This window comes from Pelophylax lessonae (assembly GCF_965119305.1).
Source record: "Pelophylax lessonae genome assembly, chromosome: 11".
Taxonomy (NCBI): domain Eukaryota; kingdom Metazoa; phylum Chordata; class Amphibia; order Anura; family Ranidae; genus Pelophylax; species Pelophylax lessonae.
Genome location: NC_138778.1, coordinates 28879953 through 28907649, shown reverse-complemented (window position 1 = coordinate 28907649; position 27697 = coordinate 28879953). Strand labels below are relative to the sequence as shown.

The 27697-nt window shown below is 41.7% G+C and overlaps 1 protein-coding gene across 4 annotated transcripts in view; it reads right to left on the bottom strand.

Moving 5' to 3' along the window:
* CACNA1G (calcium voltage-gated channel subunit alpha1 G) overlaps window positions 1–27697 on the bottom strand; it is a 384890-nt gene that overhangs the window by 170874 nt on the left and 186319 nt on the right. The gene's annotated exons all lie outside the window — the stretch shown is intronic.

Below are 27697 nucleotides of genomic sequence, written 5' to 3'. Positions count from 1 at the left end.
TCAGGCAGACGAGTATAAAGCCCCGTACACACGTACCAATTGTCGGCCGTAAATATTCGGCCGATCGGCCGATTGTAGGCTTGTTAGTATGATGCTTCCGACAGCCGACAGCGCATTTTCGGCCGAACAGAATCTCTCATGCAGGCATTAAAATTTTTGTTGGCCAACACCAGAACGGCCGATTGTTCGCCAGTCAGTACAGATTTCGGCCGACAGACAGCAGATTAGCAAGACTGGGCATGCTCAGAAAAGAAAAAAGACAAGGAAAGTTAACCATCACATGACATCACTTCTGCAGTCGGCTGTTGTTGGCCGACAAAATTCGTGTGCAGTCTTTTGCAGTTTTCAACAGATACGACAGCCCTGGACAAAAGACGGCCGATCGTTCGGCCGACGATCAGTACGTGTGTACGGGGCTTTAGAAAGCCACCACCAGACACCAACCACACTGCCTCTTACCCTCCAGCTAATTGTAATAGAGCATAAACCCTCCCACAGTGGACTCAGCCAGTCTCCTCTACTTAGAACAATACTCCAATCCTTGTTGCAATAGTAATGTCTCCATATACTTAAACATCCAGGGATATGCACCAAAAAGGCCCCAGAAACAAAGGAGAAGCTCATAGGGTAGTATGCTCAAAGCATATGAATTTTAATGGTAAAACGAGATGATATACACTCACATGGAAGCAGAGTATCACAAGCGCTTGTGCATGTCCGGTTTACCAACCACAAAGATGGCCGATGCGTCCCGAAGCCCAATGACGTCACACGTCCCAGTCCCACCCTTAATGACCAGGGCCTATTTTGCGATTCGGCACTGCGTTACTTTAACTGACAATTGCGCCATCGTGCGAAGCTGTACCCAAATAAAATTGATGTCCTTTTTTTCCCCATTAATAGAGGTTTCTTTTGGTGGTATTTGATCACCTGTGCGATTTTTATTTTTTGCGCTATAAACAAAAAAAGAGCCACAATTCTGTATTTTTCACATTCTTCTATGTAACATTCTCAAAAAAAAAAAAATTAAAAATCTAAATTATTTAACATTTTAGGCCAATTTGTTTTCTGCTACATATTTTTGGTAAAAAAAAAAAAAAAATCGCAATAAGTGTATTTTGATTGGTTTGCGCAAAAGTTATCGTGTCTACTAACTACGGGAAAGATTTATGTCATTTTTATTGTTTTTTTTAATTTTTTTTACTAGTAATAGCGGTGATCTGCGATTTTTAGCGGGACTGCAACATTGCGGCGGACAGATTGGACCCCTAACTAACATTTTTGACACTTTTGGGGGGACCAGTGACATTACTATAGTAATCAGTGCTAAAAATATGCACTGTTACTGTAATAATGACACTGGCAAGGAAGGGGGTAACCCAGGGGTGATCAAAGGGTTAAGATTGAGCCTAGGGGAGTGATTCTAACTGTATGGGGGAGGGACTTGTGAAATGATCATAACATTGTGGGTGATCAAGGGGTTAAATGTGACCCTAGGGGAGTGATTCTAACTGTGGGGGGGGGGGGCTTGTAAAATGATCATAGAGACCTGTAATCCTATATAGAAGGATCACAGGCACTCTGTGATCATTCCAGGGAGTTTACAACAGCTGACCGCTCTTCTCTCTCAGCTGGGAACGATCGCGGGTGTCAGGCAGCAATCGGAGCTGCCTACCCGCTGCATCACCTTCCCCGCTGACAAGCGGGGGCGGGAGCGGGTCGCCGGCAGTGCGCGCTAGCCCCCTAGTAACCCTACGTCGGTTTGCCTGGGAGAGCCACACTGCCGCAGTAGATATGCGGTAAGCAGTTGGCAACTGGTTAAGGTCTGTTTTTTTGGCTATAGCGCGGTCGGCAAGTGGTTAAAGCGTTCTTTTACCTATACGTGGTAAAGTACAGGTTCACTTTAAACATAAGAATATTACAGCCTTGGTGGAAGATTTGGCCATCAAACAAATGAAAATAAAAAGCGAGCCGTCAGCCAGTAAAGAAACACCGTAATCAAGCTTTGTGCACCCCGCTTCCTTTGTCGAGCAATCAAATCTGTTATGTCCACTGAAATCTCTCTAAATGAACTTTTTAATATTAATGCAAATGTAAGATGATACATGAAGAAGGATCTGCAAAGACCTAATTAGAACATTCTCCGTCTTTACATGATAAACTAAAGCAATCACACAAGATAATGCTTCCATTGTCTGCCACTGTTCACGTTCCTTAAAGCGGTAATAAACCGCAGTTTTTTTTTATTTTTAAACCTGCAAGGCAATGTTATATTGTGCTGGTATGCACCACAACTTACTTTAGAACGAAGGCACGCTGAAGGCGCTTCCATCTTCACCTGGTCTTCCTTCCGGGTTCACGGACTCCGGCTGTGTGAGTGACCGGACTCCGGCTGTGTGAGTGACCGGACTCCGGCTGTGTGAGTGACCGGACTCCGGATGTGTGAGTGACCGGACTCCGGATGTGTGAGTGAACGGACTTCGGCTGTGTGAGTGACCGGACTCCGGCTGTGTGAGTGACCGGACTCCGGCTGTGTGAGCGACCGGACTGCGGCTGTGTGAGTGACCGGACTCCGGCTGTGCGAGTGACCGGACTCCGGCTGTGTGAGTGACCGAACTCCGGCTGTGTGAGTGACCGGACTTCGGGTGTGTGAGTGACCGGACTCCGGCTGTGTGAGTGACCGGACTCCGGCTGTGTGAGTGACCAGACTCCGGCTGTGTGAGTGACCGGACTTCGGCTGTGTGAGTGACCGGACTCCGGATGTGTGAGTGACCGGACTCCGGCTGTGTGAGTGACTGGACTCCGGCTGTGTGAGTGACCGGACTCCGGATGTGTGAGTGACCGGACTCCGGCTGTGTGAGTGACCGGACTCCGGCTGTGTGAGTGACCAGACTCCGGCTGTGTGAGTGACTGGACTCCGGCTGTGTGAGTGACCGGACTCCGGATGTGTGAGTGACCGGACTCCGGCTGTGTGAGTGACCGGACTCTGGCTGTGTGAGTGACCGGAGGCGCGCTGACGTCACTACTGCGCTTGCGCGTGGGAGCCAGCGTTTATGGCACAGGGCTCCGAAGAAACGGCACGGGTGACGTCAACCGCTGAATCTACGGTAAATATCCCCTAAACGGTGCAATTATTACAGGCCTACCTATAGGTAAAAGTCATGCATGAGAGTTTACTACCACTTTGAAGAAACATACACTATATTGTCAAAAGTATTGGGACGCCTTCCTTTACACCAGTGGTCTCCAAACTGTGGCCCAGGGGCCAGATGCGGCCCTTTACTTGCCTTTTTCGGGCCCTTGGGCCACTATTCCTCCCACTGACATTAACAATAGGGCATCATTCCTGCCAATGACACCAACAGTGGGGCACTATTGCTCCCACTAATACCACGATTGTCCTCCCATTGACACCAATGAAGGGACACTTTTCCTCCCATTGACACCAAGGAAGGGACACTATTCCTCCCATTGACACCAAGGAAGGGACACTATTCCTCCCATTGACACCAAGGAAGGGACACTATTCCTCCCATTGACACCAAGGAAGGGACACTATTCCTCCCACTGACATTAACAATAGGGCATCATTCCTGCCAATGACACCAACAGTGGGGCACTATTGCTCCCACTAATACCACGATTGGGACACTATTCCTCCCATTGACACCAAGGAAGGGACACTATTCCTCCCATTGACACCAAGGAAGGAACACTATTCCTCCCATTGACACCAAGGAAGGGACACTATTCCTCCCATTGACACCAACGAAGGGACACTATTCCTCCAACTGACACCAAGGAAGGGACACTATTCCTCCCATTGACACCAAGGAAGGGACACTATTCCTCCCATTGACACCAACGAAGGGACACTATTCCTCCAACTGACACCAAGGAAGGGACACTATTCCTCCCACTGACACCAATGATGCCAAAATATTCCTCCTACCCACACCAATAATGGGGTATTATTTTTCACATGGACACCAATGAAGGATAATTGTTATCAACACCACGCCATTTTCTACTCCCATTGGCCACAGTCCGGCCCCTCTCAAGTTTGAAGGATAATAAACTGGCCCTTTGTATAAAAAGATTGGAGACCCCTGCTTTACACACACATGAACTTTAATGGCATCCCAGTCTTAGTCCATAGGGTTCAATATTGAGTTGGGCCACCCTTTGCAGCTATAACAGCTTCAACTCTTCTGGGAAGGCTGTCCACAAGGTTTAGGAGTGTGTCTATGGGAATGTTTGACCATTCTTCCAGACGCGAATTTGTGAGCTCAGGCACTGAGGCTGGAGGAGAACGCTTTTAAAAATGAAAGTGCTATTATGGTACATGAATATATGTCTCTGTACTATCACATTGTTTTTTTACTTTTTTAAAGCCTGTGGCAACAGTCCTTGAATGTTGCATGCGGTCCCTGAGGAAGCATCTAAACGAGCAAATGCTCTGCGAAACGCGTTAGACCAAATGACAATGTATCTGCATCTACGATAATTGCCTACAGTCATTTATGTTATCACTGTATGGCTGTATTACGATTTTACAGATTTTTGATATATTACTGTTTTCACATTTTGATACTCAATAAAGATGTATTTTTAACAGAAAGTGCTCTTTATATCTTTGACAACCTCACAACCTGCAAAATCCTTTACTATAGGACGAGAGAACGGGAATACTCTTGTTGGGGCAACAGGTCCCCAGCTATTTTGGTTTTCCCGGCCTCTTTCCCTTTTTTCTTTTTTCCAAAATTTATATATACCCAAGATGTGGTTGTGTGTGGTTGTCTTTGGAACCAGTATTTTAAAACCATTTTCATAAGGCCTGGCTCTCAGTCTCTGCTCTAATTCCTCCCAAAGGTGTTCTATCAGGTTGAGGTCAGGACTCTGTACAGCCCAGTCAAGTTCCTCTACCCCAAACTCTCTCATCCATGTCTTTATGGCTCCTGTCTAAATTGGCCCTAGTGTATGAATGTGAGTTAGGGACTTTAGATTATAAGCTCCTGGTGTGGATGTATAATAAATATGTAAAGCACTGCGTAAATCGATGGTGCTATAAAAGGAACTGTAATAATTAAATACTTTGATTGCCAGCTTGATGGAGCTGATCATCAAAGATCAGTGGTCTCCAAGTTGTGGCCCACGGGTCCTTTGCTTGCCTTTATCTGACCTTTGGGACACTATTCCCTCCACTGACACTAACTGTGAGGCATAATTCCTCCCACTGACACCAATGATGGGGCACTATTCCTTCCTCCCACTGACACCAATGATGGGGCACCATTCCTCCCACTGACACCAATGATGGGGCACTATTCCTCCCACTGACACCAATGATGGGGAACTATTCCTCCTACTGACACCAATGATGGGGCACTATTCCTCCTACTGACACCAACGATAGGGGCACTATTCCTCCCACTGACACCAATGATGGGGCACTATTTCTCCCGCTGACACCAATGATGGGGCACTATTCCTTCCGCTGACACCAATGATGGGGTACTATTCCTACTACTGACACCAACGATGGGGCACTATTCCTCCCAATGACACCAACGATGGGGCACTATTCCTCCTAATAACACCAAGAAAGGAGAACTATTCCTCCGACTGATACCAACGATGGGGCACAATTCCTTCCACTGATACCAACGATGGGGCACTATTCCTCCCACTGACACCAACGATGGGGCACAATTCCTTCCACTGATACCAACAATGGGAACTATTCCTCCCATTGACACCAATGATGGGGCACTATTCCTCCCACTGACACCAACGATGGGGCACTATTCCTCCCACTGACACCAACGATGGGGCACTATTCCTCCCACTGACACCAACGAAGGGGTACTATTCCTCCTACTAACACCAAGGATGGGGTACTATTCCTCCTACTAACACCAAGGATGGGGCACTATCCCTTCCACTGACACCAACAATGGGTGCACTATTCCTTCCACTGATACCATTGATGGGGCACTATTCCTCCCACTGATACCAACAATGGAGCACTATTCCTCCCACTGACATCTATGGTAGGGACACTATTTTACCCGTTAATACCAATGATGGGGCACTATTACTCCTTCTACTGGGCACAAGGGTGCTATGTATTTTTTTCACTCCCACTTACCAAAAAGCCTGAGGCATTATCTCAGCCCAATGGCCACAGTCCAGACCCCCCTAAAGTCTGAAGAACAGTAAACTGGCCTTTATTTTTTAGAAAGTTTGGTGACCCCTCTCATAGATAATAAATACTTATAATCATCAGCTCCATCTAGTGGCCATAATACAATATTTTCCTGATTTACTTTTTAGAAAGTTTGGTGACCCCTCTCATAGATAATAAATACTTATAATCATCAGCTCCATCTAGTGGCCATAATACAATATTTTCCTGATTTACTCTTTACTTTATGAATGAAGAACATCCAACCTGAGGAGAAAATCACCTAATAACTTCTGTTCTACCCCCATTCACACAAAAAGAATGTAAATGCAGTTGCACAGGGTGAAAAGGTCCGCAACTTTTTTTTTTTTATAAATACACACCACAATATTAAATAGTAATCATACAAATTATTATTAAAATATATCTTATTTATATAATAAAATATAAAAAAAGGAAATCAATTTTTTTATTAATACACAAGAACACCAAATAATCTCCAAAACTCCAAGCAAAACAGAAAAAAATGGAAGCAATATATATCAAATACACCAGGTTTTGAAGTATTACACAATGGTTGTGCTTTACTGCACCTTCTTACAAAGAAAGTCTATAAGTCATCTAAAATCTTATATCAACAGTTGTATAAGGCATCCCATGGATGGATTTGTTTTTTATTTTGTTCAACCAGCAGGTTTAACGAACAAAAAAAAAAGAAAATGATCTTATTCCCCCATCCACATATTTAAGGTGGACGAGGGAATCCTCACCATTGAGCTATTGTATTCTGACAATTGGAAGACCTACCCACCATCAGAATACATTGATCAGTGCTGCTGGTTATAGCCTACGGCATTGATCAAACAGGGAAAATCTGTCATGGTGGTTGTAGACAAGTCATGCAGAGAAGAGTGAATCAGGAAAATACCATATTATGGCCACTAGATGGAACTAATGATTGTAGGTAATAAATACTAATTTACTAAGATCACCAGCTAGATCCACTTGTGTACAACCTCTCTGCCCATACATGGGCTGAAATTCAGACAGGCCCTGCTGAACTGGCCAAATTTTTATCCATGTATAGCCGGCCTAAGTGCATCAAAACCCACTCACAAAAATTGTATATATCATAGCACCCAACTGTCCCGGATTTGGAGGAACTGTCCCTGATTTGATACAAAGTCCCTCTGTCCCTCTTTCCTCCTCATTGGTCCCTCATATTGGTCTGATCTATATAGTTGTATATAAAATGCACTTTTTAGCTAACAAAAAGTTTTTCCCAGTGCTAAACCTTTCATCGAAATTGGCTGCATTTGAAAGTTTCAAAAGCCAATATAAAAGGAATATTATTGGTAAAAAAGCACTTGTGGGTTTAACCAATCATTTTGTTTTGTATAATTCTCCTTTAAGGGGGCGTGGCAGGGGGTGTGTCCTATGCCTACATACTTTTGCTCATAGGTGTCCCTCATTCCCAAATTAGAAAGTTGGGAGTTATGCATATATGCTGTAACAAATAATTGATTTTTTTCAATTTATTTTTAATCTTTTTTAAATTAATGGTTTTAATTAAAATAACATTTGGTGATCCTGCCATTAAGGTCCTTGTTCAGGCACTTATTTTTATAGGGGGACAACTTTTCCCTTAATTGTGCTCCTGTGCTTTCACCTCTGGTAGAATAAAAAAAATTGTCGAAAATAAAAGAATATAATAAAATAGAAGAGAATAAGAAAATAAGGGAATAGAATAGAATAGAAAATAGAATAGAAAAGAATAAAATAGAAAAAAAAACAACTACCACAAGAGGTGGTTTCTGCGGGAAGTATGTTAGCTTTCAAAAGACTCTTAGACGTACATCTCAAGGATCAGAACATTCAGGGGTATGTGAGATGATTACAGCCACACACACCTACACAGGTTGAACTGGATGGACTATTGTCTTTATTCAACCTCACCTACTATGTAACTATGTAAAATAGAAAAAAAAATGCCGTCTTCCAAAATTTGAATAGAATACAATTTATTTCAAATAGAATAGAACAGAATAGAATAGAAAATAAAAAAGAATAGAATAGAAAAAACAAAAGACTAGAATAGAATAGAATAAGTTATAAAGAATATAACTATCTTCTGAAATTCAAATAGAATAAAATCAATTTGAATGCCAATTCAAATTCAAATGTGGTTTAAAATTTTCTGAATTTGTTCGAATTTAATTCAATTTGACTGAATTCGGAAAATTCTAACTGAATTTAAAAAAAGAAACGAAACTAATTCTGAAAACAAATTAAATAAACAAAATGATTTAAATACTGAATCAAAACAAAACAAGACGAAACACATTTTTCACAGATGGGGCACTGACAGGGGCATGTATAATCACAGCGTTAGTCAGTAATGGCAGATTTCTAGGGTATATACGTACATATGTGTAAGGTATATATGTATCTGTATGGTATATGTATATTTGTATGGTATATATGTATCTGTATTGTATATATATATTTGTATGGTATATATATATATATATATATATATATTTGTATGGTATATATGTATCTGTATGGTGTATATATATATATATATATATATATATATGTATATATATATATATATATATATATATATATATATATATATATATATATATATATATTTGTATGGTATATATGTATCTGTATGGTATATATATATATATATATATATATATATATATATATATATTTGTATGGTATATATGTATCTGTATGGTATATATATATATATATATGTATATATATATATATATATATATATATATATATATATATATATATATATATATATTTGTATGGTATATATGTATCTGTATGGTATATATATATATATATATATATATTTGTATGGTATATATGTATCTGTATGGTATATATATATATATATATATTTGTATGGTATATATGTATCTGTATGGTATATATATATATATATATATATTTGTATGGTATATATGTATCTGTATGGTATATATATATATATTTGTATGGTATATATGTATCTGTATGGTATATATATATATATATATATTTGTATGGTATATATGTATCTGTATGGTATATATATATATATTTGTACGGTATATATGTATCTTTCCAAAATCACTCTAAAGCCCAATTGAACCTTCAGTGTAAATCAGCTAAATACTTCCCAAGTGCATCTAAATAAAAGGTCTCACGGATTTATTTATTTTTTAATCAGAAACACTTTGAATAGAAAAGCACCCCGCTGAGGAGAAGAACCCTTGGCTCTCTGTGTGGAAGCAGTGGTCTCTCTGCAAAGGTCTGACATGTCCCTTGCTGCCTCAAAGCTAGAGCTCTCCAATCAGCAGACAGCTGAGCTTTCCTGATAAGAGAGCTATAGGTCTGACAGAGCAAAGGGTGCCTGTTGGTTCTCTGCAGAGAGACCACTGCTTTCACCCAGAAAACACAAGGGATCCTATCTGCAGCATGCTGGCAGGGGTCAGGCTTTTCTACTCGGGCTGTGGCTGTTTTCTGAAGAAAAAGAACTGTAAGTTGTTGAACGCCTTTTGTTTTAATGCCCCCGAAATCTATTTAGCAGACAAAAACTGCAAGTTCCGTTGGGCTTTGAAGCGATTATATGGCGGCGGCGCTCAGAAAAGGTTAACTAACTCTGCTTAAGTACTTATGTGTTTTTGTGACTTTCACTCTTCTATTCAGGATTTTTTTTCTCTTTACGCTGCACTGGCGAACCCGCTGAGCGCTTTCCCAGATGTATTTAATACGAATAAAGCAGACGAAAAATAAATATGGAAATGAAAGCCCATTGGGGTGGGGGGGATAGGGGGGGTGGGGGGGTGTAGACGGAATAGGTTAGGAGACGCATGGAGGAGGGGAGGGCACCTCCTCTAGCCATAGAAATTTGTCTTGGGGGTTATGCAACAGGCAGCTAGTCATGCAAGGCCAACCTCGCAGGACAAAGGATACAGGAGGTGCGGGGTTTGGAAACAATTTTCACTTGGCTCCAGCTTGCGGCTCAGATTTCGGGAGGATTTGATCAAGGCTGTTCTACTCATGTCTGAGCTGCAAGGCCGGCACAGCATGCTGCTTCCTTTAAAGGGACAGCGCGCCTCCTTCTCTGTGTTTAGCGGGGGTTTCAGCAGCACTCGGACCCCTCGAAATACTTGATCAAAAAACGTATGGCTTTCAATTATTTTTTGAAAGTATATCTAAACCCAAAATCAAAAATGTCATATATTGCAATTACCAGGCCTTAGATCAGGTGACTGCATTAGTTTTCCTTTTTTTATTTATTTATTTTTTTTACCTGGTGAACCTGCCAATGATCCTGGCATATTTGTACAGAATGTATGTATTTGTACAGTATATGTAGCACCCTCCTAGGTAGGTGCTAGGAAAAAGAATAGTTTGCTCTGCCTGCTTCACAGGGGAGCCTGATCTGTAGTTATGCCTGTTGCATGTGCCCAGTGGGTGATTCATCTGGGCTGAGGGAGTGTCCCCACTGTATCCAATAGGGGAGTTTGTTGGACAGTGGAGGAAACCCAACCAGTGACACACAGGCTTTTGTGGCTGTCCCAGTGGGTTGGCACAGTGCTGTATTTTGGCCTAGGCCAACTAGGCCCAGGCCTAGGGCGACACTTTGCAGGGGGGCAGCAAAAAAGCCACCCCCCCTCCACCTAAAACTCTATTGGCCACTGGTTGCTAGAACCGCCTCTCTCATCCCCCTCTCTCTCACCCCCCTCTCTCTCTCTCACTCACCCCTTCTCTCTCTCTCACCCCTCCTCTCTCTCTCTCTCCCCTCCCTCTCTCTCTTTCACCCCCTCTTTCTTTCTCTATCACCCCCCCTCTCTCTCTCTCTCATCCCCCCACTCTCTCTCATCCCCCCTCTCTCTCTCACCCCCTCTCTCTCTCGCGCTCTCTCTCATTCCCCCTCTCTCACCCCCCCTCTCTCTCTCTCGTGCCCTCTCTCTCATCCCTCCCTCTCTCTCATTCCCCCTTTCTCTCATCCCCCCTCTCTCTCTCACCCCCCTCTCTCTCTCGCGCTCTCTCTCTCATCCCTCCCTCTCTCTCATTCCCCTCTCTCTCATCCCCCCTCTCTCTCTCAGCTCCCCTCTCTCTCTCTCATCTCCCCTTTTTCTCTCTCATCCCCCCTCTCTCTCTCACCCCCCTCTCTCTCTCTATGATCCCCCCTCTCTCTCTCATCCCCCCTCTCTCTCTCTTTGATTCCCCCCCTCTCTCTCTCATCCCCCTCTCTCTCTCCCTCACCCACCCCCTCTCTCTCTCCCTCACCCACCCCCCTCTCACCCACCCTCTCGTGAGATCTCAGGGGTTCATGCTGGGACTTGTAGTCCTTCAATTTTGGAGAGAGTCACATCTGTTTAAAAAGGAGTGGAGCAAATTTACATAAGGGTGGGGGCGCCCAATTTTAGTCTTGCCTAGGGCAGCACAAAACCAACACAACAGTGGGGTAATCCTGGGATAAGTGACAAAAGCACAGGGCAAATGTGACAGGGTGTCTATAGATAGATAGATAGATAGATAGATAGATAGATAGATAGATAGATAGATAGATAGATAGATAGATAGATAGATAGATAGATAGATAGATAGATAGATAGATCATAAAATATATATATATATATATATATATATATATATATATATATATATATATATATATATTTGTGTGTAAAGTATTCATGAACTTTCAACAAACAAGTAAAGTAAAGTTGAGCGAAAACCATTAAATATTCCCTTTCAGGCAGTCCTCCTGGAAATATTTTAAAATATTTTTCGAACTATTTAAAAATTGTATTTAATGCATTTTAATGAATTGCCTAACCAGACTAAGGGGCAAATTCTTTTTTTTTTTTTTTTTTTTGTAATACTTGCCCAGGGTTCTGCTTTAGTCTTGCTTTTTTTTTATTGCTAATTGCACATTTTTATTGTTTAGACAGCGCTAATATTCCAAGGCTTGAAGTCATACATGTCGCTTCCATACTGATTATATAAAGTGATCGTATAACTAGGTCAGTGAATAATCTGCATCATTGTATCAACCTAATCAGTGGAAGGGGAGAATAGGCTGCGGCTGTCTTCGATGTTCTCTGTGTGTTGCTGCAATCTGTGTGACAAATGTTGATGTCAATGCCGGAGAAGTGAACCGGCATCCCCACTGCTTATGATAGCCACACAGCGACTAGGGGACCCTCTGTTTTACAGAACAAAAACAAGCTCGGTACGTTCATCCTTATAATTAACACCTTCTGGATGGGTCTTTTTCTGACACTTGTTGTTTACAAGTTAAAATCATTTTATTTTTTATAGAAAATTACTAAGAACCCCCCCCCAAACATTATATATATATATATATATATATATATATATATATATATATATATATATATACTGTATATATATATATATATATACTGTATATATATATATATATATATATATATATATATATATATATTTTTTTTTTTAGCAGAGACCCGCCTAGAGAATAAAATGGAGATCATTGCAATATTTTTTTTATCACACCGTGTTTGTGCAACGGTCTTACAAACGCAATTTTTTGGGAATAAATACACTTTTTTTTTAATAAAAAAAAAAGAAAACCGTAAAGTTAGCCCAATTTTTTTCTATAATGTGAAAGATAATGTTATGCCGAGTAAATACATACCCAACATGTCATGCTTCAAAATTGCGCACGCTCGTGGAATGGCGACAAACATTGATACTTAAAAATCCCAATAAGCGACACTCTAGGTTACCAGTTTAGAGTTACAGAGGGAATAAATACACTTTTTTAAAATAAAAAAATAAAAGAAAACAGTAAAGTTAGCCCAATTATATTCTCTAATGTGAAAGATAATGTTACGCTGAGTAAATAGATACCAAACATGTCATGCTTCAAAATTGCGCACGCTCTTGGAATGGCGACAAACATTGATACTTAAAAATCCCAATAGGCGACAATCTAGGTTACCAGTTTAGAGTTACAGAGGGAATAAATACACTATTTTTAATTAAAAAAAAAGAAAACAGTAAAGTTAGCCCAATTATATTCTATAATGTGAAAGATAAAGTTGCGCCGAGTAAATGGATACCCAACATGACATGCTTCAAAATTGCGCACGCTCGTGGAATGGCGACAAACATTGATACTTAAAAATCCCAATAAGTGACACTCTAGGTTACCAGTTTAGCGTTACAGAGGGAATAAATACACTTTTTTTTAATAAAAAAAAAAAAGAAAACCGTAAAGTTAGCCCAATTTTTTTCTATAATGTGAAAGATAATGTTGCGCCGAGTAAATGGATACCCAACATGTCATGCTTCAAAATTGCGCACGCTTGTGGAATGGCGAAAAAACATTGATACTTGAAAATCACAATAGGCGACACTCTAGGTTACCAGTTTAGAGATACAGAGGGGGTCTAGAGCTCAAATTATTGCTCTCGCTCTAATGATCGCAGCGATACCTCACATGTGCGGTTTGAATACTGTTTACATATGTGGGCGTAACTTGCGCATGTGTTTGCTTCTGCACGCGAGCTAACGGGGACGGGGCACTTACTTTTTTTTCTTCTATTTATTTTATCTTTTATTTTTACACTGTCTTTTAAAAAAAAAAAAATGTTTTGATCACTTTTATTCCTATTACAAGGAATATAAAAACAACAGAATTCCATGAAAACAATGTACCGCTTTGGATCACAAATTCTGACATAATCAGATCGCCAGGGAGGTTAAGGTGAAAAACCTTAAGGCTTTAGAACCACTTTAACCGGGTGCCGACCACACGCCACCTATTTACTGCGGCAGTGTGGCTCTCCCAGGCAAACTGACGTAGCGCTCCCACCCCCGCTCGTCAGCAGGGAAGCCGATGCACGGGTCAGGCGGCTCCGATTGCCACCTGACACCCGCGATCGCTCCCCGCTGAGATAGAAGAACAGTCAGCTGTTCTAAACACAGCCGACCGTGCTCCCTGGAGTGATCACAGAGCGTCTGTGATCCTTCTATATAGGATCACAGGTCTCTATGGTTATTCAACAAGCCACGCCCCCCACAGTTAGAAACACGCCCCTAGGTACACATTTAACCCCTTGATCACCCACACTGTTAACCCCTTCCCTGCCAGTGTCATTATTACAGTAACAGTGCATATTTTTAGCGCTGATTACTGTAGTAATGTCACTGGTCCCCCCAAAAAGTGTCAGAAATGTCAGTCAGGGGTCCGATCTGTCCGCCGCAATGTCGTAGTCCCGCTAAAAATCACAGATCGCCGCCATTACTAGTAAAAAAAAAAAAACCAATACAAATGAAATAAATATTTCCCGTAGTTAGTAGACGCAATAACTTTTGCGCAAACCAATCAAAATATGCTTATTGTGATTTTTTTTTACCAAAAATATGTAGCAGAAAACAAATTGCCCTAAAATGTTAAAAAAAAAAAATTTTATTTTTTTTTTCGAGAATGTTATATAGCAGAATGTGAAAAATATTGCTTTTTTTTTTTTTTTTTTCAGAATTGTCGCTATTTTTTTGTTTATAGCACAAACAATAAAAATTGCACAGGTGATCAAATACCACCAAAAGAAAGCTCTATGTGTGGGAAAAAAAAAGAACATCAATTTTATTTGGGTACAGCGTCGCATGACCGCGCAATTGTCCGTTAAAGTAACGCAGTGCCGAATCGCAAAATACGGCCTGGTCATTAAGGGGGAAAATCTTCCGGTCCAGAAGTGGTTAAAGTGACACTAATGCTATCCTTATTTTCCAAAAATAATCCTTACTGGCCCTATAATCTATTTTGCAATTTTTTTTTTTTTGCCTTCTAGAAACTTCCTCCCAAACCTCTCTTTTCCCCCCCCTCACATCTGTTTGTTTGAAATGGGCAACGCAGGTTAGTTGTGATCATGTGCATTGCTCTATGTTATGTACATTACAATTCCCATAGTCTATAGTCCATCTGGAGAGCAAGCAAGAGAGGGTGACTACGTTCCTACATACAGTGGGATCATGGAGATTGAATGTAGCCACCCCCTAACAGGAAGTCAGATCACAGCAGCAACAGAAAAAAAGGAATTTGGAGATATGGAGGAGGCTGAGATCAATAGAAAGGACTTTTTTGAGTTAAGAATACATACTTGAATATAATTTTTTAAATTTTTTACGTAAACTGGATGTAAACCCTCACATACACGTAGTGACGCGAACAGCCTCAGATGAAACACGCAGATGAGACCAATCTCCCTACATACGTTTTACTTGTATATCTGCTGTCTTCAGCTTTCTATACTCTTCAGAGAGTGCACATCGTGTTACACATTTTTCCTACTGTTTCAGCAGTGGGAGGAGAGTCTAGGCATACACTGTGTGTGAGCTGATTGGAGGAAGGGCACACTTCCCCTCAACATAGGCAGGGGCATGAAGAAACTTGCAGAGCTGTGCTGTGAATAGACAATCTCTCTGTTTATCTGTCTCTAAGTCCCTTCCCCGACACAAATTTCCAGCTGCTTTTATCTGCTGTGTCACAGAACTTGTTAGAAGTTATGCAAATAACAGAGGAATGGAGCAGCAGTAAGACACGGGACTTAGAGCTTTGGAAAAAGATAGGTAAACACTACAGATATATGTGCCCAGGTCAGATTTCATGAATGGGGTTTACATCAACTTTAGAGTAAATGGAAACCCTAAGGGCTCTTTCCCAATGGCGGCCGGAGGGCCGAGCCGTGGTTTTACATTCCCCAAGCCGCCCACCAAAACTATAACATGACAGCCTGGCAGATGCTTTGCCTTGTGGCTGCAGCAGCTCTAACTTGGGCTGCAGAGTTTTGACAGGTGGCACAGTCACCTACTATTATCAATGGGGCCCCCCACAACTGCAAGCCAAACACTTGTAGCGGTGCCATCCCGAAATGTAAAATTGCAGTTTGGCAGATAAAAAAAAAAAAAGTAAAAAGAAAACAAAAACAGGTGCCAGTAGCATGTTCTGACCGTTTGCCAGCCGCTGCTATACCACCCTCTGAAAAGCGATCCACTGCAGATTGCTTTTCAGGGGGCGGTACACATTACTTTCAATGTGAAAGAGCCCCATCTGAATGACGTTTCGTTTGCCTGAGCACTGTTTATTATAAGGTCAATAAATATACCTCTAGTATATCCCTCGCATCACAGTTAAACTGTGATAACTAATAATGTGTTAAAGTAATAAAAAAAATGTTGTTTAAGTAAAAAAACTGCAGCAGCTGAGGGCAAAAATTGTGAAGTTGTTAGATACAGCCGCTGTTACTAAGGGCTACCTACAGCGCTTGCCTGTGATATATACAAATACAATAATAAACAATTCATATAAAGTGCATGTGTATCATAAGTGCTCTGTGTAAGTCCACAAAAAAATGCAAAATTGTGTAATAAAGTGACTGGGTGATCAAAGTCCAAAGTAAGTTCCTTGTGCCAATAGTATATAGCAGGGGTCTTCAAACTATGGCCCTCCAGTTGTTCAGGAACTAAAATTACCATCATGCCTTTTCATGTCTGCGAATGTCAGAGTTTTGCAATGCCTCTTTGGATGTGTAGTTACGCAACAGCTGGAGGGCCATAGTTTGAGGATCCCTGGTATATAGGAATCCAGTGCAGATAAAATGCAAGTGCTAAGAGCAGATTTCCCAGTCAGCCGTATGGTATCTAGATAATACCGGCCACTATCCAACGTAACTATGGATGGGTCACTCACCAGATGTTGTTGGTCTTAAATACTATATAGTAGTAAGACCAATAGCACTTAAGTGGTCACCAAGACCGGGAGAGGTACTGAATTTCCTGTGTGGTCACTCCATTCAGTTGCCATGACAGGTCCCACCTTCCTTACTCCCAGCGCAAATAGAGGCCAAAGGGAAGAGAAACTCCAGATGGTGTAGTATGTTTAAAAATTTCTTTTATTACCCATCGATGGGTTTAAAATGAATTGCGGTATTTCCGGAGTGCGTTACACTCGCTCCTGTGACTTCACAACATGCGTTCCAGCCTACACATTTCCTCAGTACGTTGACGTCTTCAGATGTCAACATACTGACGAAACATGTAAGGCATTAACATACTGACAAAACGCGTAAGTGGAACGCACATCATGACGTCACGGGAGCGAGTGGAATTACCGCCCTCCACTCTAGCTCCGTACGTGTACAGTCACTGTAAGGATCTTTTAACTTGATGTTACTGCTTTGGATTGATTTTAAACCCATGGATGGGTAATAAAAGAAGTTTTTAAACATACTACACCATCTGGAGTTTCTCTTCCCTTTGGCCTCTATTTGCGCTGGGAGTAAGGAAGGTGGGACCTGTCATGGCAACTAAATTCGGTACCTCTCCCGGTCTTGGTGACCACTTAAGTGCTATTGGTCTTTCTACTATATAGTATTTAAAACCAACAACATCTGGTGAGTGACCCATCCCTAGTCACGTTGGTTAGTGGCCAGTGTTATCTAGATACCATATGGCTGACTGGGAAATCTGCTCTTAGCACTTGCACTTTATCTGCACTGGATTCCTATATACTATTGGCACAAGGAACTTACTTTGGACTTTGATCACCCAGTCACTTTATTACACAATTTCACTTTTTTTTGTGGACTTTCACAGAGCACTTATGATGCACATACACTTTATATGAATTTTTTATTATTGTATTTGTATACACAGAGCACTTATGATGCACATGCACTTTATATGAATTGTTTATTATTGTATTTGTATACACAGAGCACTTATGATGCACATGCACTTTATATGAATTGTTTATTTTTGTATTTGTATATATCACAGGCAAGCGCTGTAGGTAGCCCTAAGTAACAGTTGCTATATCTAACAACTGTGTATTATAAGGCTACATGCATACTGGTGGCTTAGCCTGTCAGCGTCAAATCCCGGAAACTTCGAGCAACTGGAAGGCACAAGGTGCAGCACCCATCCTAAGTGACAAAACTCAATCAAAATCTATAACAGGTTGAAATATGCAGCATCTGGACACTTTACTGAGTGGTGCAAGGGCAAAAGTTGCTGAACACATAATGCCCTACCGCTCAGTACAGTGTTGTATTTTCACATAACTCCCAACCATCTCAGATTTCGAGAGACTGTCTCTCATTTGGAACAAAGTCCCTCTGTCCCTCTTTCCTCCCCATTTGTCCCTCATTGTGGTCTGATCTATATAATTGTATATAAAATTTTGTTTTTATCTTTCAAAAAGTATTTCCCAGCGCTAAACCTTTCATCCAATTTCTAAACTGCTGCAGTTGCATTTGTAAATTTCAAAAGCCAATATAAAGGAATAGTAGTGGTATAAAAAAAGTACTTGTGGGTTTAAAGTGGTTGTAAACCTCAGTCGTGGAATCTGAACAAAGCACATATATATCTAGTGATTACTTATCTCTCTCCAAAGCTCTAAGTGTTGTTTCTCTCTGATGCTTTGTTCCTCTGTTATCAGCATGTTTCACTTCTCAGTATTTCCCGACACATGAGATAACATTTGTGTTGGGAGGAGGGAGTGAGGGTAAGGGGGGGGGGGAGAGAGCTCAGAACAGGGCATGTCTTTTTAGAATACAGTTCTTCTGCTGTGTGGAGGGGGATGTGTTCCTTTCCTCCAATCAGTTCTCACACAGTGTAACTGCAGTCCCTATTAGCAAACGTTTGTAGGAATTGGAGACACCCCCCTGCCACGCCCCATTAAAAAAAATTATTTGTTAAAGTGGTTGTAGACCCTTAGATACACCCAGTGAAGTGGCTGGTCTCAGGTGATAAACAGAGATGAAACAAATCCTCCTACATAAGTTGGACCTGTTTAGTCTTCACTTCTCTACACCTGCTCAAAGTCCATCATTTATAAAGCTTGCCTGAGCTGTCAGAAAAAAGGGGGCGGAGAGCTGAAATTACATTCTGCAAAGCTCAGTGAGGAGAGCTCTGACAACTGATTGGAGGGAGGGACACCCCCCCCCAAACACACGCCTGTCAATCACATGCTGTGTGCTGGAGCTCCCTCCCTTAATTGAGACAAGTACACTATAGAGGGATATGCTTTGTTCCTATTTCATGTCGGAGGTTTACAACCACTTTAAAGAGGTTGTAAACCCTCTCTCAGAACTTGTACCTATAGGTAAGCCTTTAATAAGGCTAAGCTATAGGTACTGTAAATATCTCCTAAACTTGCACCATTTAGGAGATATTTACTTTTAATCATCATCGGCGCATGCACTCTGAAGGAACTGCCACCTGTGCCGTTCCTTCAGAAACCTGTAAGTAATGCATACTAGCTCATTATGCCTTTGTCTTTCAGGGGTTTTTTTTTTTTATTTATCTTTTTTTGGGTTTACAACCTCTTTAACTAATTCTGGAAATCTGAGACACCATATACGTTTTTAGCGCTTCTTTTCAAATTGCCTTTTATTTTGAGCTTTATATAATCCCATACAGGTTCTCAAAACTGTTTACAGGACCTAAGGGGTAGGGTATGCCACCTTCTGTCACATGACCACCTTGCAAGCTGAAATGTAGGAACTAAAGAGGTGCCGGGACCCCAGAAACACTCAGATTCGGGGCTACTCTAAAAATAACGACTTTGGCAGCTGCAGAGGATGAAAATTAGAGCGATCCTGCTGGTAGGAAATGTCCAGCTGAGTAAGTGTCGATGAAAAATGTTCATGTTTGACTGGAGCGTATCTTTAAGTTAACGACACACGGCTCACGAGGCGGCATTAGTTGCTAATTTGTAGCACTGTGCAAGCAATAATGACTGCAGTCGGTCCTTGCGGCCTATGTACATCATCGTTTGGTAGAAAGCGTCTGGTCTCATTACAAAAATAGCATGACATCACCATAATGAGGAACTAGAAGAGTCGGGGGAGATACTGCTTTAGCTGGGTGTTGTAAAATAATCCAGGGATATCCCATAGCTTTTCCCTGGTTTGTGGATGGTTCAGCAGTAACTGCTCCTGGTTAATCTGGAATTTGCAGGCTTGGACCTGGAGATAAAGTAGACTGCTTAGAGGTTGTGGTAGACTTGTAGAGATCTCAGTAAGCAGTCACCTTTTTTCCTGCAGGTTACCAGAAAAAGACATGGAAGGAGCGCCAGATCAAAAGATAAAAAGATCCAAATTAATTGGCGTGTTTCAGGGGTCAAAGGCACTCCCCCTTCATTAGGGCTACAACAAAACATAATTTAATGTATATATAATTGTGAATGGTAAAATCACGAGCCTAACAAAATCATAAATCTTATCAGCCACAATTATATTTTCATTATATTATGTTTTGTTGTAGCTCTGATAAAGGTGGAGTTCCTTTGACCCCCAAAACGCGTTGACTGTCTATTAACACAATATCAATAAATTAATATGGACTCTTATCTTTTGGTCTGGCACTCCTTCCATATATGCACGTCTTTTTCTGGTAACCTGCTGGAGTACCCACTGGAGGGTAGCCATGTCTGTTGTGAGCAGCCTAACCTGAGCCAGTGGGCTTTTCAAATGTGTTTTGCCCTCTCACTACCTTGTTTAAACTCCTATCAAAGTCCCAGCGCCTCTTGGATGCCCCTTTTGTCATTGGAACCTTTTCTCCAGTGACAAGGTGTATTTCCAGTAGCCATGTCTGCTTTCTTTTCAAGCAAGAGTCCCACTGGGACATGAGTTGCAAAAACTGGGTACGCTTAAGTTCTTTAGGGATTTTTCCTAGTTCCTACACTGTTGGTGGAAGGTTCTGTAGCAAACTGCTCCTGGTCGTTCAAGAATTTGCAGGCTTGGAACTGTAAATGAAAAAGACTGCTCACAGGTTGTGGTATAGAGTGTTGGAGAGCTTTCAGAAGGCGGTCACATATTCTCCAGTAACGAGGTCTATATCCAGTAGCCATGCTGGCCTTCTCTTAAAGCAAGAGCCTCACTTGGGTATAAATTGCACGTACTGGGAATCTTAGAGTGCTCCAGGGATATCCCATAGTTCTTCCCTTGTTGGTGGAGTGTTCTGCAGCCAACTGCTCCTGGCCATTCATTTTCTCCAGTGACAAGGTCTATATTAAGTAGCCATGTTGGCCTTCTCTTCAAGTACGAGTCCCACCTGGGCACGAGTTGCAATAACTGGGTACGATTGTGCAGCCAACTGCTCCTGACCATTCAAGAATTTGCAAGCTTGGAACTGGAGATAAAGAAGACTGCTCAGGCGTTGTGGTAGCCTATAGAGTGTTGATGAGCTCTCAGTAAGCAGTCACCTTTTCTCCAGTGACAAGGTCTATATTAAGTAGCCATGTTGGCCTTCTCTTCAAGTGCGAGTCCCACATGGGCACGAGTTGCAAAAACTGGGTACGCTTGAGTTCTCTAGGGATTTCCCATAGTCATTCCCTTGTTAGAAGGTTCTGAAGCAACCTACTCCTGGCCAATAAAGAATTTGCAGGCTTGGAACTGGAGACAAAGTAGGTTGCCCATGGATTGTGGTAGTCTATAGAGTGTTGGAGAGCTCTCAGTAGGCCGTCACCTATTCTCCAGTAACAGGGTCTATATCCAGTAGCCCTGCTGGCCTTCTCTTCAAGCAAGAGTCTCACCTGGGCATGAACTGCAGGTACTGAGAATGCTAGAGTGCTCCAAGGATATCCCATAGTTTCTCCCTGGCTGGTGTAAGGTTCTGCAGCAAACTGCTGCTGGCCAATCAAGAATTTGCAGACTTGGAACTGGAGATAAAGAAGACCGCTCAGGGGTTGTGGTAGTCTATATAGTGTTGGAGAGTTCTCAGTAAGCAGTCACCTTTTCCTTATTTCCAGTAGCCATGTTGGTCTTCTCTTCAAGCAAGAGTCACACTTGGCCATGGGTGAGCAGAACCAAAATTAGAAATGACGAGAGAAAGATCTTGCTGTTGAAGTATCCAACACATCTTGGAATCTATTGGATTACTTAGCCCACCAGGCTCCATTTTGTCTGGAGCATCTAGCGCTCCTGCTCCGCATTCCAGCATTCTGGGTTTGGTGTGGCATTCTCCTTGTCTGTCTATCCACCTGCAAGGTGATTAATGTGGCCAGTCTCTGAGTGGAGACCAAACCTGATTTAAGCCAGCCAAGTCTGCAGTGTCATGCCTGTGATATTGTGTTTGTTACATATGTCCAAGCTGACTGTTTATCTGTTCTACTCTGCTGTTTGGATTTCCTTGTTGATGACCTCAGATCGGATATCAACTACTCTCTGAACTCTGCTTGCCTTGTACCCGGACTGTCATTGAACCACTCTGCCTGTCAGCCAACCACAAGTACCTGTTTGCTTTGGATAGTTCGCACCCGCTTCAGCGTTGTAGCCAGGCATTATTGCATTGTGTAGAAGACCTGGGGGCAAGCGAGTACAGGTTGGCCTGCTTGCCCTATGGGAAAGGGGGCTGCTATAGGTGAAGAACACAAAAGCTAGCTATGGTGTCTGACCACCTGCATTAGGGGTAAGCGTGACACATTTATGACCTAAATATCAGTTTTAGGCACACTGTCCTTTTCTCTTTGCACACTGACATCTTTCCAACTGGTGGTTGTTGCCCAAGCCTATAAGCTGCCCTACTGGGTGCAGAGGAAAACCAAAGTTTTTCTCTGGCTGTGGTCATTTTAACTTCTTAAAAAGGCCTTTTGTTCTCTTGAACTGTAGTCTCTTTTTATGAACCCCTGCAATAGAAACAATTCTCTGCCCGCAAGATTACCAGCTTTATGACACAGTGTGAAATGTCAGACGATTAGAATTCAGGTCGGTTCAGGTACACAATATCATTCCTATTTCTGACAAAGGCTGGCCACCCTGGGACTAACTGGCTCTGAGGTAATGACCCAACTTTAATATGTCTGCAGACTTAGATTCTTTGTGACCTTTTTGTAGGTAATGGAAATTCTGCTTCACTTCTCTTAGTTTTATATTCTTTTATTTTATTTTATTTATACTTTTCTTTTTTAATGGTTGTTATCTTTAGACGGAGGTTCTGAAGTTCCAAACAAAATGTGTCCCTTAATAACGAAAACTTGAATTTAACAATGCAGAAAAACTCGCTCCAATCTAGACCTCCATCTTCCTGAAAAAAGGTTAAGCAATTGTCCAATTGACATTTAAATAAAATGTTTGTTACAGCAACTTTGTACACAAAGACAATCCTCCCATCCAGACTGCCCTGTCCACTTAATATATCTAATATAGTATAGAATATCTATGGTCTTAGATTAAGACCAAAATACAGCGCTTGCTCAAAGCAATGAATACCTATATATATTAACTATATTTCAATGGTAAGTACCAGTGTATATATTTGCAAATTAATACCACATGCGAATAAAATTATCATCTAATAAATATTGTGCAGATTGTTGGTGGTTAAAATATAAATATAAAAATCAAGTATAAGTGAAAAATACTACAATAAAAGTATCTGTGAATATTAAAAAAAAATTGGTATATATAAAGAGTCCCAAAAAATTAATATAGGAGTGACTTCAGTGCTCAAAAATTTTTTTTTATAGTGAGTGTCCTTGATGACAAAAATTATGTGGATCTTCAATTCAAAAGTGCACGTGCTTTAGCATAATTTGCTGTGACATCAATTCCTTTGTGGGTAAATAAGCTGGATCACTTACCAGATGGAGTGGGTTCTATATACCGTATGGCATTAGAACCTTTCACGCTTGAAAAGCCCCCTGGGCTTAATAGGTATCCCCTTTGGGTGGTCCCACAATGGCAGGTAATTCCGTTATGTTCCGGGATATCGATGACGGTATGTGGGAGAAAAAAGAGGCTCCAAATAGCGTAATTCAATTTAATTGAATCCTTTATTGCCCATGTATCGGGTAAAGTAGTTTAAAAGATAATTATCACATCACTGGTGGTCTAGCAGTACGGGCTGCTCGTCCTCCTCGCGGAGAGACTGGCTACTTCCGGCTTGCGCTCCACTCGATGTGACGTAATGACGTTGTGCGGTCCAAGCTGACGTGTTTCGTCACTTCCGGTGACATCCTCAGAGAAGTTAAATGGTGGCCAGGCCAGCCCATAGGAACGCCACAACACAATACAAGCTTTGAAGCCTGGCAGCTATGCATTTATTCAACTGTGACAACACACCCCTTATTGGCCCAGTGGAGGAGACATGCAGGTTGATAGGAGACCTTAACCCCTTATGCACTATTTAGCCATCTGTATTTACAGGGGTCAATTGGATCAGGTAGGGAGCTGCAGTGTGTGTGATATCTGGATTGGGCCCACTGTCTCACCAGTTTTATTGCCATCGCGGATTACTTTGTTGTCTACTAGAAATTGTTAAGATCACTTGTTATTTCACATTTCTTTAAGGACTTTATGTGATACAGTCTTTGTAATCACTTATCATTTTACATTTTCCTAAGGATTTTAGGCAATACACTTTAATGCTATTTCAGTGGACTTTCTTATCACTGGTATATGGATGTTGTAGAGATTGTTTCATTTGCACATATTTTTTTAATATATTTGTTTAATGCATTGAGTTTTAATAGCGTGGTACTTTTTCTATTATAAAAGCCTTTTACCGCCTCTGCTGTAGCAATCACAGCTTGGTTAAGGTGCTCGGGGGCAAAATGTTCAGGCAGAAGCAACGCACTAACAAATCTGTTCAAACTGTGACCTCTTCCCGAGAGATCATCTGACCAAACGTCTATTCAGAATGCATATCCCTTAACACATTAACCACTTCAATACTGGGCACTTTTACCCCCTTCCTGCCTAGGCCAATTTTCAGATTTCAGCGCTGTCACACTTTAAATGACAATTGTGCAATTGTGCAGTCATGCAAAACTGTACCCATATGAAACTTTTATCCTTTTTTTACACAAATAGAGCTTTCTTTTTATGGTATATAATCACTACTGGGGTTTATATTTTTATGCTAAACAAACTAAAAAAGACTGAAAATTTTGAAAAAAGTTTCCTTTATAAAATTTTTCTAAATAGGTAATTTTTCTTCTTCACTGATGTGCGCTTATGAGGCTGCACTGATGGGCACTGATATGCAATCATGAGGTGGCACTGATGAGGCTGCACTGATGGGCACTGATGAGGCTGTTCTGATGGGCACTGATAAGCTACACTGATGGGCAATGATGAGGCTGTTCTGATGGGCACTGATAAGCTACACTGATGGGCACTGATAAGGCTGTTCTGATGGGCACCGATAAGCTACACTGATGGGCACTGATGAGGCTGTTCTGATGGGCACTGATAAGCTACACTGATGGGCAATGATGATGCTGTTCTGATGGGCACTGATAAGCTACACTGATGGGCAATGATGAGGCTGCACTGACAAGGTGACACTGATAGGCAGCATTAAATGCTGAATTGATGGACACGGATATGTTGAACTGAAGGACACTGATATGCTGCACTGATGTGGCTGCACTGATAATTCGGGCACTGATGATCCGTGTTCTATATTATCAGTGTAAATGTCCCCTGTAACTGGAACGCTGCTTATCGGCTTTCTTTTCCTCAGACACTGACAGCGCTGAGGAAAGAAAATGCCGATAACCAGCATTTGTATACATGTGATTGGCTGTAATTGGACACAGCTGATCATATGATAAAGAGCCTACATCATCGGCTCTTTACCTTGATCGCTCCCCACTGATCGCTCCCCACTGATAGCCGCACGCATGCGTGGCAGGATGCGCCCCACCAATTGCCGTGCGCATGAGTGGCACGATGCAAGGGTGGCAAAGCCATCGCCCGGCCGTCATTCTGCTATAGGCTACGTCAGCCCCTGGATTCTTTTAAATCTTGAATACTCCAACAGTGGGATCACCCGGCTTTTCCCGACTCCCGATTTCTTGCTGTCCTTGTCCCACGAGAGAATCCCTTTCACCTCCTGTGAAGAATCGAAACAAAATCGAACCAAAGTGAGGGGAAATTCCTGTCTTGGATAACTGTCACAGGAACAGGTTTGCCCAATGGAAGATTTGTCCTTGCCTATTATTCTGGTGACAACTCATTTACATGATCATCAAGACAAAGAGAGAGAGTGAATTTCCCCAACAGGGACAAAGACAACAATGAAAACCTGACTAAGGGTGTAACCCCTTAGGTATGTTATACAGCTAAGAAGCGCAATAGAGGTGGATGTATCACAAGCTTGTTAGAATTCTAAAATGCCTGGGGCACTCCGGGTGTACTTAAATCAGCCACAGACAGTTCGAATTTTGGCTGGTTCAGCAGGAACTGGCCGAGATTCGAACCATGTATGGGCAGGCTGAATATACCCAAGTTGATCAATTCATCAACTTGGGTACAACCAGCCTGTCACATCAATCACTGTGTTTTCCCGGCGGGAATGGCTAACCCTGCCCCCCCCCGAAGTTATTTTATTCACCGCATTTTTAAAGGCTCTGGTGATATAGCCACTGGCTCCCAGCTGCTCCTTTTGAAGGCTACGTCACAGTACCTATCATAGGTTTCTCATAAATCTGTAAGACCTTTTTTGAAATCTCACAAAATCTTGGGAAAAAGCATCAGCTCCCCACAATTTCACCTCTTCCAATCAAAGAACCATTTGCATTATTACTCAGAAGGGCAGCTGCTCAGCATGGAACCCGGCAAGGCACTGGAATTAGCTGTGCCTACCACAACGATTTACTGCTTCTAAAGGGACCTTACAGGTAAGGTTAATAGATATTTACATTGGTACACGTTGTAAAATGCCATACTTGAAATTCTTCTTTTAAAATACAAGTAACTTCAGTAAAATCAGTAATTAATACCCAAAATGCTATGCATGCTATACAATGGTGGGAGGAAAATGCTGGGCTGTAAAAACAGTTAAAATGCATACAATTTAAATATGGTGGCTCGGCTCCGTACATTGTTGATCAAAGAAGGTGAGCTGCAAGTTAGAAGGTCAAATGCACCTGTGAAGGAACTCAAATGAAATTTAGAATAATCTCAAACATCTCAAATACAAACTAAATGCACTTGAGATTACTCTACATTCGCCAACTGGCATAACCCCTTAGGGTCAGTGCAACAACTAAAAGCACTGATAAGAATAGGACACTCAGTAAAAGAATTAGGGCATGCGATAGAAGGCCTATGGAACTTAGTAGAAGATGAATTAGAAACCTCAGTAGAAGGCCTTGGGTATTCAGAGGAAGATCTAATGCACTCAATAAAAAATCAAGAGCACCCAGTAAAAGACATGGGACATCCCACAAAAGGGGTGCTCAGTAGAAGACTGAAGCTGGGTTCACACTCACATGAATTGAATGCGGGTTTCCCCGCATTCAATTCGCATGACAGGAGAGTGTGACCAGCTCTCAATGGAGCCGGTTCACACATCTCCGGGGGGTCTGCAGAGCACATCGCAGAAGGGTTCTGTGCATCTTTGGCTCCGTTTTAGGTCCGAAGCCTTAAATTATAACTAAAGGCAAAACATTTTCTTTGTTACTCAGTAGAAGACCCAGGGCGCTCA